This window comes from Vicugna pacos, unplaced genomic scaffold, assembly GCF_048564905.1.
Source record: "Vicugna pacos unplaced genomic scaffold, VicPac4 scaffold_17, whole genome shotgun sequence".
Lineage (NCBI taxonomy): Eukaryota > Metazoa > Chordata > Mammalia > Artiodactyla > Camelidae > Vicugna > Vicugna pacos.
In genome coordinates, this window is record NW_027328738.1 from 4,621,184 (window position 1) to 4,635,042 (window position 13,859).

The 13,859-nt window shown below is 45.0% G+C and overlaps 1 long non-coding RNA gene across 1 annotated transcript; it reads right to left on the bottom strand.

Moving 5' to 3' along the window:
- Nucleotides 1–2,836: 2,836 nt before the first annotated feature.
- On the bottom strand, nucleotides 2,837–8,062 carry LOC140692778 (uncharacterized). Its single transcript, XR_012068350.1, has 4 exons — nucleotides 7,879–8,062; nucleotides 3,436–3,506; nucleotides 3,137–3,227; nucleotides 2,837–3,054 (listed from the first exon to the last, which is right to left on the bottom strand). It is a non-coding gene; the product is annotated as an uncharacterized lncRNA (long non-coding RNA).
- Nucleotides 8,063–13,859: the final 5,797 nt, after the last annotated feature.

Genomic DNA, 13,859 nt, shown 5'->3' on the forward strand with positions numbered 1-13,859 from the left:
GAGTCACAGGATGCGCAACAACTCTGTGGTTGCCTTCGTGCACCCGTGCCACAAGGATGAGAGGACAAGGGAGAGTGGTCCAAGTCCACAGCGCGAGAAGAGGAAGCATTCCCTTCAGCACTATCTCCCAAAAGCGGATGCTACATTTTGGATGGCACCGGCACGGTACGGCACCTAGGACAACAAGGAAGGTCTGCGGGATCATTCCAGCAGACCCTGATATGTGACATCCATAGATATGCTTCCACTGGTGTTTCTGTAGACAGAGAAGCTCTGGAAAGAACTGATTTCATTGGGACATTCCCGTGGCAATAAAAAGCAGAAGAGCACTCTCAGTTTGCTGTTTTGGAAACACTCCAAAATGACATAGAGAAGAATGCAGAGCTGAGAACTTTTAGAAGCTTCATTTCCACAAGAGGAAGTGTCCTGTGCACTTTCAGAAGTGTGAGATAAGTATAATCAAAATGAAGTTATGCTAATCGAAGTAGTATGGGTTGTTCATCACAACTAATGCAACACCAGCAATTGGAGATATACCAAACAACACACACAGGTACAGGTTATGGCATCAATGCCTAGGAGAAATTGTCCTCACAGAAATCCCATGGAATTGCGTAGAGACAAGAGTCTAAATTTTTCAATTAACAAAGCCCTAGAAGTCTACATTAGATACCTGATATTACCTGACCAGTAGAGATGAAGAAGAACAGTAAAAGAAACAGGAAGTACCATTTTCAGTTCCAAAGATATTGAAGGCGCAAAAGATAAGCTTTCAAACAACTAGTCTGCAAAACGCTATCCAGAACAAGTGTTGAAAATGAAGGTCAGGAAAACACTGAAGAACACCAGTGTCTCAGAATCACAAAAGGCAGAATACCAGAAAAGGGGAAGAGAAAGTCTCAACACGAGCCAAAAATATCAGGAAACTCAATGGTTGTGATAATATCAGGGCTAAAATTCAGTCCTTAGCAGACTAGATAATGCAGAGGGACGCGTGAATGACTGTGAAGACAGGGGAAGAGAAAAACCTCGGTCAGAAGCAGACATAGGAAAGCAAGTGCAAACAAATGAAAACATTGCAGTTGAACCCTGGGTTAAGACAGGGCATGAAAGAATAGAAATCATGAGTCCCAGATGGAAAAGCAAGAGATAAAGAAACAAAAAGTGTCTGAAAATTTATCTGTAGAAAAATCAGACTGAAACTTGCTGAAAGCCAAGAAAGAATCATCTATGCGAATTCAGGAATTACACAGCATCCGAAGGAGGTGGAATCCCAATAGACCTACCAGCAGCTGTATGATTCAAATCAACAAAGTTCACGAATATCCGAGTGATTTAAAATGCACCTGGAGGAAACAACATAGTCACAAGGAAACCTCCAGAGGGGTTTCAGCTGATATCTCGGCAGCAATATTGCAGGACAGGGAGGAGTGCCAGGACACAGACCATATCCTGAATGGCCAAATGCTGCCACCTAGGGTAGCCTATGCCACATGAACACCATTTCAAATAACGGCAGAGCTAGAGAATTCTACAGACCGGCAAATCTTAAAAGAATTCAGCAGTTCAAAAGTTTTTCTAAAAGAAAGGTTGAGAAAACTCCCCTGAATAGAAAAGCAGCAAGATGGAATGGAAAGAAGAAACCATTATTGGAAATGCAAGAAGAGCATGTGTGGCAGAGAAGAAAGAAGAAGAACTTAAGGAGGACATCAAAACCCTAAAGATGGGAGACGGAAGCAGGAAATCATAGGTGATTGGAAGCACTCTCTTAAGTGAATCAGCTTATTTGACTCTGTCTGAAGCGAAAGGAGAGATGCATGGCCTGACGTGTTTGCAAAACAAGCGAGAAGAAGACCAACAAAGAATCAAACCAACAAACAAGCACCAAAATGGTATGGTTGGCTGACATATACAAAGGGAACCATGATTATTCAAAAGAAAATACTCAAGGTGAGGTCAAGGGTCATTCAGAACGCATCGACCCAGTATCGTGGCTTGCATGTACTCAGCACACTTGTATTCGGAAATCAGAAGCGTGCATTCATATTCGTAAACTTTGATTCATAAGAGCATATCGTGACCTAACACTAATGCCGATTTGGAATCAAATGGATTCCTAGTCCGTGATGTAGACTTGTATGTCTTCCAACAGGATGAAGGAATGCCATATTCTAGGCTACGTAGAGAAGAAATGTAAGAAGCCTATAACAAAGGCAAGTAGCTCTGCCAAAGTGTACTAAGTGCAAAAGAGACCGACAGCAAAGTGCACATTGGGGTTGGTTTCATTTCTTGGAATTTCAGCCCCCATGAATCCAATGGATCCATGTCCTGAGAGTGTGGGTGTTTCAGCAGAAATCAGGCGACGCATATGTATTCCGGGTGTACGGATATTATAGGAACATAAGTCTCCTTTAGTGGGTCCCTGTGTACTGTGAACTGTTAGAAAGTTTAAAGACGTGTGAAACCATCAACTGAAAAGGGACACACTTCCCTCCATTGGTACGGTGCATAGAGCTCTGAACAAAAGGAAAGAGGGAAGAAGAAAGGCCCATGGGACGCTAGTGGGTAGAATCACATTTCCCTTAGGAACCTCTCGTCGGATGCAGCCCCTCCCCCAACACTGACAAGATGCAGCAGCCATTGGGGATGGCAGTTAGCGGTTGGATTCCAGGTGGAATGTTGGTGTTTACCGCGAGGCTTGTTGTGGCTGTTGGATCCTAGGTAACCGGGCAGAGTTCTGTGGGTGGATCAGTGTGATGGAGGGGCTGCCGCCCTCTGTGGAGCTTGGCTTAGGTCTTTGGTCCGGGAAGCTGTGTAAGTTCGAGATACTGCTGCTGCCCAAAGACCTGAGGTCACAGGTCAGTTTCCAGAACCTGAAAGGGCAGACAGTGGAAGATCTGCCTGTCATCAGCTTACTGGTCAGGCTCCGAGGTACTTTCAGACTTGCCCAGTCCTGGTGAAGTCGACTTTAGGGGAGACACGAAGAGAAGCTGGCCGGTAAGCTGGCTGCACGGATTGAGGAGAGATGCGAACACATGGATGAGAGATGTTCTGCTACAATGGAGAATACTGGCGTGGAGACAGCTGTAGAGGATACCAGGCTCAAAAGACATTCATGAGACATATTGAAACTCACTGATACAGGCAGAAACATACGGAGTGCCAACGTGGACTTGAGGAAGTTCCTCAATTCTCTTCTCCAATAACGGGTCCAAGGTCCCTGACGTCTGAAGGAGAAGAAATGGCAGAGATGATCAAAACGCTCCTGTTCTTGGAAGAGGTCGTGAGAATCCACACGTCCCAAGGGGCATTCCCAAGCCATTCAGACCAAAATTCAACAAGCCCAGGTAAGCCTTTTCCCAGGTTTGGGCCTAGCTAGTGAGCACTTGCCCTTGCCTCCCCTCCACTCAGGCATCCATTTTGAAGGATCAGTACCTGAGCTGCAATGAAGCCATTACGAGAAGAGCAAGCCCCTCCTAGAATCAGAGTTCCTCCAGCTTCACTCTCTGTGAACAACAGTGAACACCTTAAAGGTCAAATAGTCTCGGCTGAAATAGATAAAATTGAATACTTAGCTCACACCTAGAAACGATGTCCTTCCGCTAGATTCAGCAAATGTTGTGTTTATGTCTTCCCTGGGGTGAAGGGAGTATGGTAAGTGAGGGGAATCTTTGACTGAACATGAATCTGTATTAGGCTTCAGTTTTTCAAGACAGTGAAGGTAAATAGTACAAGTCAGAAAGTGAACTGAACTGTAAAAGTCGCCAATGACATTAAAGACACAGCTTATGTGGATCGTCTATCACTTGAGTCAAGCCCCCGGGGGCACTATATCATGGGGGTGCAGACTTGGTTGCGTTAAATGGCTTTAAACTACAGGATCGGATGATTAAGCGTTCTCAACACTGATAGAAAAACACCTGGTTCTCAATAGACTAGCATAACTGCAGCAGGATTCTCCTAGCTAGAATGCCTCTAGGTGCTTTTGGATTCAAACCTAAATGTATATATTTGGTTTGTTTCCTCTTGTATTTTCCTAGAGAGGGATGTTACCCCTTGAAATGCCAACATTGGCCAGTAGGTGTCATTGGGATACAGGGCACCACATGCACAAGTGTATCCAAGGTTGGGGGTTATTCCATGTTTCCAAAAGTTATTTCATGGTTCCTGTTGGTTTCGGAGGCTTCAACCTTAAAGAGCTGACATGACCCCTAGAACAGTTTGGACTGCTAGTTTGCATTCTATCTGTCTAGCTTTTCCGTAGAGCTGACAAAATGTTACCAAAATTGACAAGTCTGGCTTCTAGGTCGATTTAGTGTGTTTCAAAAAATAACTCCATTTTCGTATAACTCCCAAAACATGTAAATGAGTTCTGTTAAACTTCTTAAAGACTGCAAATGGGATATCAACACAATGTCAAAATAGTTGTCTTCGGACAATCCCTCCCACCACGGCTGTATAGAAACAAAGAGCTAAGCAAATATCACATTTCTGTGAAATGTATCTGGATAGTGTTGATTCATCGATGCCCAGTTGGCAGAGAAGAAGTGCAACCTGCACTCACTCGCTCCCATGTACAGAGCAATGGAAACATCCACTCACTCAGCCCTTAGCATAGGACACTGGCCGAAGAGAGGTCTGTTACTCCCAAAGACAGGATGAGGCCTCAGGACACCTGGAAGCAGGAGAATGCAAAGCAGGGAATGGAAACCAGTGCAGGTTCGGACCCCTGGTGATGGAGCAACAAGGGTGAAACTCTGTTTAACTTGGACGCACACTCTCAAGCGGACAGGAGACATGGGTTTGAAGGTGATGTGCTGAGATTTACAAGAGTGCACAGCAGATGCTTGGCTGAGAGAACTCAAAGAAACCAGCGCAAAATATCCCCACAGTTAATTCTGAGACCAAGATCCAAGCTGCCAAATTTGAGGTAGCAGAGGCAATGGTCAGTGAGGCATAGAGCTACGGATGATGGCACACGCTGAGTCTCAGGGATCTGGAGTGCGTTGTGGGATGTGGTGGGTCGAATCAAGAGAGCAAACTGAACTGTGTACCAATAATAAATCAACCACACTGGTCGCGCGGTTGCGATTACCGATATGTCCCATGGCCACACCCAGTACATCTGCAGGACCAGGGACCAATTGGGAATTTTGCCAATAGAGCACGCGTGGGGCTGAATCAGAGATATCGTGCATCTGGTCTGAGGGATCCAGGGGGCCTTGAATTTGAAATCAGAATGAAAAGCCTTAGGATATGCTACATTCATAACCTGGGCTGGGATTATGGTTTGGTTTGAGTCACAGGATGCGCAACAACTCTGTGGTTGCCTTCGTGCACCCGTGCCACAAGGATGAGAGGACAAGGGAGAGTGGTCCAAGTCCACAGCGCGAGAAGAGGAAGCATTCATTTCAGCACTATCTCCCAAAAGCGGATGCTACATTTTGGATGGCACCGGCACGGTACGGCACCTAGGACAACAAGGAAGGTCTGCGGGATCATTCCAGCAGGCCCTGATATGTGACATCCATAGATATGCTTCCACAGGTGTTTCTGTAGACAGAGAAGCTCTGGAAAGAACTGATTTCATTGGGACATTCCCGTGGCAATAAAAAGCAGAAGAGCACTCTCAGTTTGCTGTTTTGGAAACACTCCAAAATGACATAGAGAAGAATGCAGAGCTGAGAACTTTTAGAAGCTTCATTTCCACAAGAGGAAGTGTCCTGTGCACTTTCAGAAGTGTGAGATAAGTATAATCAAAATGAAGTTATGCTAATCGAAGTAGTATGGGTTGTTCATCACAACTAATGCAACACCAGCAATTGGAGATATACCAAACAACACACACAGGTACAGGTTATGGCATCAATGCCTAGGAGAAATTGTCCTCACAGAAATCCCATGGAATTGCGTAGAGACAAGAGTCTAAATTTTTCAATTAACAAAGCCCTAGAAGTCTACATTAGATACCTGATATTACCTGACCAGTAGAGATGAAGAAGAACAGTAAAAGAAACAGGAAGTACCATTTTCAGTTCCAAAGATATTGAAGGCGCAAAAGATAAGCTTTCAAACAACTAGTCTGCAAAACGCTATCCAGAACAAGTGTTGAAAATGAAGGTCAGGAAAACACTGAAGAACACCAGTGTCTCAGAATTACAAAAGGCAGAATACCAGAAAAGGGGAAGAGAAAGTCTCAACACGAGCCAAAAATATCAGGAAACTCAATGGTTGTGATAATATCAGGGCTAAAATTCAGTCCTTAGCAGACTAGATAATGCAGAGGGACGCGTGAATGACTGTGAAGACAGGGGAAGAGAAAAACCTCGGTCAGAAGCAGACATAGGAAAGCAAGTGCAAACAAATGAAAACATTGCAGTTGAACCCTGGGTTAAGACAGGGCATGAAAGAATAGAAATCATGAGTCCCAGATGGAAAAGCAAGAGATAAAGAAACAAAAAGTGTCTGAAAATTTATCTGTAGAAAAATCAGACTGAAACTTGCTGAAAGCCAAGAAAGAATCATCTATGCGAATTCAGGAATTACACAGCATCCGAAGGAGGTGGAATCCCAATAGACCTACCAGCAGCTGTATGATTCAAATCAACAAAGTTCACGAATATCCGAGTGATTTAAAATGCACCTGGAGGAAACAACATAGTCACAAGGAAACCTCCAGAGGGGTTTCAGCTGATATCTCGGCAGCAATATTGCAGGACAGGGAGGAGTGCCAGGACACAGACCATATCCTGAATGGCCAAATGCTGCCACCTAGGGTAGCCTATGCCACATGAACACCATTTCAAATAACGGCAGAGCTAGAGAATTCTACAGACCGGCAAATCTTAAAAGAATTCAGCAGTTCAAAAGTTTTTCTAAAAGAAAGGTTGAGAAAACTCCCCTGAATAGAAAAGCAGCAAGATGGAATGGAAAGAAGAAACCATTATTGGAAATGCAAGAAGAGCATGTGTGGCAGAGAAGAAAGAAGAAGAACTTAAGGAGGACATCAAAACCCTAAAGATGGGAGAGGGAAGCAGGAAATCATAGGTGATTGGAAGCACTCTCTTAAGTGAATCAGCTTATTTGACTCTGTCTGAAGCGAAAGGAGAGATGCATGGCCTGACGTGTTTGCAAAACAAGCGAGAAGAAGACCAACAAAGAATCAAACCAACAAACAAGCACCAAAATGGTATGGTTGGCTGACATATACAAAGGGAACCATGATTATTCAAAAGAAAATACTCAAGGTGAGGTCAAGGGTCATTCAGAACGCATCGACCCAGTATCGTGGCTTGCATGTACTCAGCACACTTGTATTCGGAAATCAGAAGCGTGCATTCATATTCGTAAACTTTGATTCATAAGAGCATATCGTGACCTAACACTAATGCCGATTTGGAATCAAATGGATTCCTAGTCCGTGATGTAGACTTGTATGTCTTCCAACAGGATGAAGGAATGCCATATTCTAGGCTACGTAGAGAAGAAATGTAAGAAGCCTATAACAAAGGCAAGTAGCTCTGCCAAAGTGTACTAAGTGCAAAAGAGACCGACAGCAAAGTGCACATTGGGGTTGGTTTCATTTCTTGGAATTTCAGCCCCCATGAATCCAATGGATCCATGTCCTGAGAGTGTGGGTGTTTCAGCAGAAATCAGGCGACGCATATGTATTCCGGGTGTACGGATATTATAGGAACATAAGTCTCCTTTAGTGGGTCCCTGTGTACTGTGAACTGTTAGAAAGTTTAAAGACGTGTGAAACCATCAACTGAAAAGGGACACACTTCCCTCCATTGGTACGGTGCATAGAGCTCTGAACAAAAGGAAAGAGGGAAGAAGAAAGGCCCATGGGACGCTAGTGGGTAGAATCACATTTACCTTAGGAACCTCTCGTCGGATGCAGCCCCTCCCCCAACACTGACAAGATGCAGCAGCCATTGGGGATGGCAGTTAGCAGTTGGATTCCAGGTGGAATGTTGGTGTGTACGGCGAGGCTTGTTGTGGCTGTTGGATCCTAGGTAACCGGGCAGAGTTCTGTGGGTGGATCAGTGTGATGGAGGGGCTGCCGCCCTCTGTGGAGCTTGGCTTAGGTCTTTGGTCCGGGAAGCTGTGTAAGTTCGAGATACTGCTGCTGCCCAAAGACCTGAGGTCACAGGTCAGTTTCCAGAACCTGAAAGGGCAGACAGTGGAAGATCTGCCTGTCATCAGCTTACTGGTCAGGCTCCGAGGTACTTTCAGACTTGCCCAGTCCTGGTGAAGTCGACTTTAGGGGAGACACGAAGAGAAGCTGGCCGGTAAGGTGGCTGCACGGATTGAGGAGAGATGCGAACACATGGATGAGAGATGTTCTGCTACAATGGAGAATACTGGCGTGGAGACAGCTGTAGAGGATACCAGGCTCAAAAGACATTCATGAGACATATTGAAACTCACTGATACAGGCAGAAACATACGGAGTGCCAACGTGGACTTGAGGAAGTTCCTCAATTCTCTTCTCCAATAACGGGTCCAAGGTCCCTGACGTCTGAAGGAGAAGAAATGGCAGAGATGATCAAAACGCTCCTGTTCTTGGAAGAGGTCGTGAGAATCCACACGTCCCAAGGGGCATTCCCAAGCCATTCAGACCAAAATTCAACAAGCCCAGGTAAGCCTTTTCCCAGGTTTGGGCCTAGCTAGTGAGCACTTGCCCTTGCCTCCCCTCCACTCAGGCATCCATTTTGAAGGATCAGTACCTGAGCTGCAATGAAGCCATTACGAGAAGAGCAAGCCCCTCCTAGAATCAGAGTTCCTCCAGCTTCACTCTCTGTGAACAACAGTGAACACCTTAAAGGTCAAATAGTCTCGGCTGAAATAGATAAAATTGAATACTTAGCTCACACCTAGAAACGATGTCCTTCCGCTAGATTCAGCAAATGTTGTGTTTATGTCTTCCCTGGGGTGAAGGGAGTGTGGTAAGTGAGGGGAATCTTTGACTGAACATGAATCTGTATTAGGCTTCAGTTTTTCAAGACAGTGAAGGTAAATAGTACAAGTCAGAAAGTGAACTGAACTGTAAAAGTCGCCAATGACATTAAAGACACAGCTTATGTGGATCGTCTATCACTTGAGTCAAGCCCCCGGGGGCACTATATCATGGGGGTGCAGACTTGGTTGCGTTAAATGGCTTTAAACTACAGGATCGGATGATTAAGCGTTCTCAACACTGATAGAAAAACACCTGGTTCTCAATAGACTAGCATAACTGCAGCAGGATTCTCCTAGCTAGAATGCCTCTAGGTGCTTTTGGATTCAAACCTAAATGTATATATTTGGTTTGTTTCCTCTTGTATTTTCCTAGAGAGGGATGTTACCCCTTGAAATGCCAACATTGGCCAGTAGGTGTCATTGGGATACAGGGCACCACATGCACAAGTGTATCCAAGGTTGGGGGTTATTCCATGTTTCCAAAAGTTATTTCATGGTTCCTGTTGGTTTCGGAGGCTTCAACCTTAAAGAGCTGACATGACCCCTAGAACAGTTTGGACTGCTAGTTTGCATTCTATCTGTCTAGCTTTTCCGTACAGCTGACAAAATGTTACCAAAATTGACAAGTCTGGCTTCTAGGTCGATTTAGTGTGTTTCAAAAAATAACTCCATTTTCGTATAACTCCCAAAACATGTAAATGAGTTCTGTTAAACTTCTTAAAGACTGCAAATGGGATATCAACACAATGTCAAAATAGTTGTCTTCGGACAATCCCTCCCACCACGGCTGTATAGAAACAAAGAGCTAAGCAAATATCACATTTCTGTGAAATGTATCTGGATAGTGTTGATTCATCGATGCCCAGTTGGCAGAGAAGAAGTGCAACCTGCACTCACTCGCTCCCATGTACAGAGCAATGGAAACATCCACTCACTCAGCCCTTAGCATAGGACACTGGCCGAAGAGAGGTCTGTTACTCCCAAAGACAGGATGAGGCCTCAGGACACCTGGAAGCAGGAGAATGCAAAGCAGGGAATGGAAACCAGTGCAGGTTCGGACCCCTGGTGATGGAGCAACAAGGGTGAAACTCTGTTTAACTTGGACGCACACTCTCAAGCGGACAGGAGACATGGGTTTGAAGGTGATGTGCTGAGATTTACAAGAGTGCACAGCAGATGCTTGGCTGAGAGAACTCAAAGAAACCAGCGCAAAATATCCCCACAGTTAATTCTGAGACCAAGATCCCAGCTGCCAAATTTGAGGTAGCAGAGGCAATGGTCAGTGAGGCATAGAGCTACGGATGATGGCACACGCTGAGTCTCAGGGATCTGGAGTGCGTTGTGGGATGTGGTGGGTCGAATCAAGAGAGCAAACCGAACTGTGTACCAATAATAAATCAACCACACTGGTCGCGCGGTTGCGATTACCGATATGTCCCATGGCCACACCCAGTACATCTGCAGGACCAGGGACCAATTGGGAATTTTGCCAATAGAGCACGCGTGGGGCTGAATCAGAGATATCGTGCATCTGGTCTGAGGGATCCAGGGGGCCTTGAATTTGAAATCAGAATGAAAAGCCTTAGGATATGCTACATTCATAACCTGGGCTGGGATTATGGTTTGGTTTGAGTCACAGGATGCGCAACAACTCTGTGGTTGCCTTCGTGCACCCGTGCCACAAGGATGAGAGGACAAGGGAGAGTGGTCCAAGTCCACAGCGCGAGAAGAGGAAGCATTCATTTCAGCACTATCTCCCAAAAGCGGATGCTACATTTTGGATGGCACCGGCACGGTACGGCACCTAGGACAACAAGGAAGGTCTGCGGGATCATTCCAGCAGGCCCTGATATGTGACATCCATAGATATGCTTCCACTGGTGTTTCTGTAGACAGAGAAGCTCTGGAAAGAACTGATTTCATTGGGACATTCCCGTGGCAATAAAAAGCAGAAGAGCACTCTCAGTTTGCTGTTTTGGAAACACTCCAAAATGACATAGAGAAGAATGCAGAGCTGAGAACTTTTAGAAGCTTCATTTCCACAAGAGGAAGTGTCCTGTGCACTTTCAGAAGTGTGAGATAAGTATAATCAAAATGAAGTTATGCTAATCGAAGTAGTATGGGTTGTTCATCACAACTAATGCAACACCAGCAATTGGAGATATACCAAACAACACACACAGGTACAGGTTATGGCATCAATGCCTAGGAGAAATTGTCCTCACAGAAATCCCATGGAATTGCGTAGAGACAAGAGTCTAAATTTTTCAATTAACAAAGCCCTAGAAGTCTACATTAGATACCTGATATTACCTGACCAGTAGAGATGAAGAAGAACAGTAAAAGAAACAGGAAGTACCATTTTCAGTTCCAAAGATATTGAAGGCGCAAAAGATAAGCTTTCAAACAACTAGTCTGCAAAACGCTATCCAGAACAAGTGTTGAAAATGAAGGTCAGGAAAACACTGAAGAACACCAGTGTCTCAGAATCACAAAAGGCAGAATACCAGAAAAGGGGAAGAGAAAGTCTCAACACGAGCCAAAAATATCAGGAAACTCAATGGTTGTGATAATATCAGGGCTAAAATTCAGTCCTTAGCAGACTAGATAATGCAGAGGGACGCGTGAATGACTGTGAAGACAGGGGAAGAGAAAAACCTCGGTCAGAAGCAGACATAGGAAAGCAAGTGCAAACAAATGAAAACATTGCAGTTGAACCCTGGGTTAAGACAGGGCATGAAAGAATAGAAATCATGAGTCCCAGATGGAAAAGCAAGAGATAAAGAAACAAAAAGTGTCTGAAAATTTATCTGTAGAAAAATCAGACTGAAACTTGCTGAAAGCCAAGAAAGAATCATCTATGCGAATTCAGGAATTACACAGCATCCGAAGGAGGTGGAATCCCAATAGACCTACCAGCAGCTGTATGATTCAAATCAACAAAGTTCACGAATATCCGAGTGATTTAAAATGCACCTGGAGGAAACAACATAGTCACAAGGAAACCTCCAGAGGGGTTTCAGCTGATATCTCGGCAGCAATATTGCAGGACAGGGAGGAGTGCCAGGACACAGACCATATCCTGAATGGCCAAATGCTGCCACCTAGGGTAGCCTATGCCACATGAACACCATTTCAAATAACGGCAGAGCTAGAGAATTCTACAGACCGGCAAATCTTAAAAGAATTCAGCAGTTCAAAAGTTTTTCTAAAAGAAAGGTTGAGAAAACTCCCCTGAATAGAAAAGCAGCAAGATGGAATGGAAAGAAGAAACCATTATTGGAAATGCAAGAAGAGCATGTGTGGCAGAGAAGAAAGAAGAAGAACTTAAGGAGGACATCAAAACCCTAAAGATGGGAGAGGGAAGCAGGAAATCATAGGTGATTGGAAGCACTCTCTTAAGTGAATCAGCTTATTTGACTCTGTTTGAAGCGAAAGGAGAGATGCATGGCCTGACGTGTTTGCAAAACAAGCGAGAAGAAGACCAACAAAGAATCAAACCAACAAACAAGCACCAAAATGGTATGGTTGGCTGACATATACAAAGGGAACCATGATTATTCAAAAGAAAATACTCAAGGTGAGGTCAAGGGTCATTCAGAACGCATCGACCCAGTATCGTGGCTTGCATGTACTCAGCACACTTGTATTCGGAAATCAGAAGCGTGCATTCATATTCGTAAATTTTGATTCATAAGAGCATATCGTGACCTAACACTAATGCCGATTTGGAATCAAATGGATTCCTAGTCTGTGATGTAGACTTGTATGTCTTCCAACAGGATGAAGGAATGCCATATTCTAGGCTACGTAGAGAAGAAATGTAAGAAGCCTATAACAAAGGCAAGTAGCTCTGCCAAAGTGTACTAAGTGCAAAAGAGACCGACAGCAAAGTGCACATTGGGGTTGGTTTCATTTCTTGGAATTTCAGCCCCCATGAATCCAATGGATCCATGTCCTGAGAGTGTGGGTGTTTCAGCAGAAATCAGGCGACGCATATGTATTCCGGGTGTACGGATATTATAGGAACATAAGTCTCCTTTAGTGGGTCCCTGTGTACTGTGAACTGTTAGAAAGTTTAAAGACGTGTGAAACCATCAACTGAAAAGGGACACACTTCCCTCCATTGGTACGGTGCATAGAGCTCTGAACAAAAGGAAAGAGGGAAGAAGAAAGGCCCATGGGACGCTAGTGGGTAGAATCACATTTCCCTTAGGAACCTCTCGTCGGATGCAGCCCCTCCCCCAACACTGACAAGATGCAGCAGCCATTGGGGATGGCAGTTAGCGGTTGGATTCCAGGTGGAATGTTGGTGTTTACCGCGAGGCTTGTTGTGGCTGTTGGATCCTAGGTAACCGGGCAGAGTTCTGTGGGTGGATCAGTGTGATGGAGGGGCTGCCGCCCTCTGTGGAGCTTGGCTTAGGTCTTTGGTCCGGGAAGCTGTGTAAGTTCGAGATACTGCTGCTGCCCAAAGACCTGAGGTCACAGGTCAGTTTCCAGAACCTGAAAGGGCAGACAGTGGAAGATCTGCCTGTCATCAGCTTACTGGTCAGGCTCCGAGGTACTTTCAGACTTGCCCAGTCCTGGTGAAGTCGACTTTAGGGGAGACACGAAGAGAAGCTGGCCGGTAAGCTGGCTGCACGGATTGAGGAGAGATGCGAACACATGGATGAGAGATGTTCTGCTACAATGGAGAATACTGGCGTGGAGACAGCTGTAGAGGATACCAGGCTCAAAAGACATTCATGAGACATATTGAAACTCACTGATACAGGCAGAAACATACGGAGTGCCAACGTGGACTTGAGGAAGTTCCTCAATTCTCTTCTCCAATAACGGGTCCAAGGTCCCTGACGTCTGAAGGAGAAGAAATGGCAGAGATGATCAAAACGCTC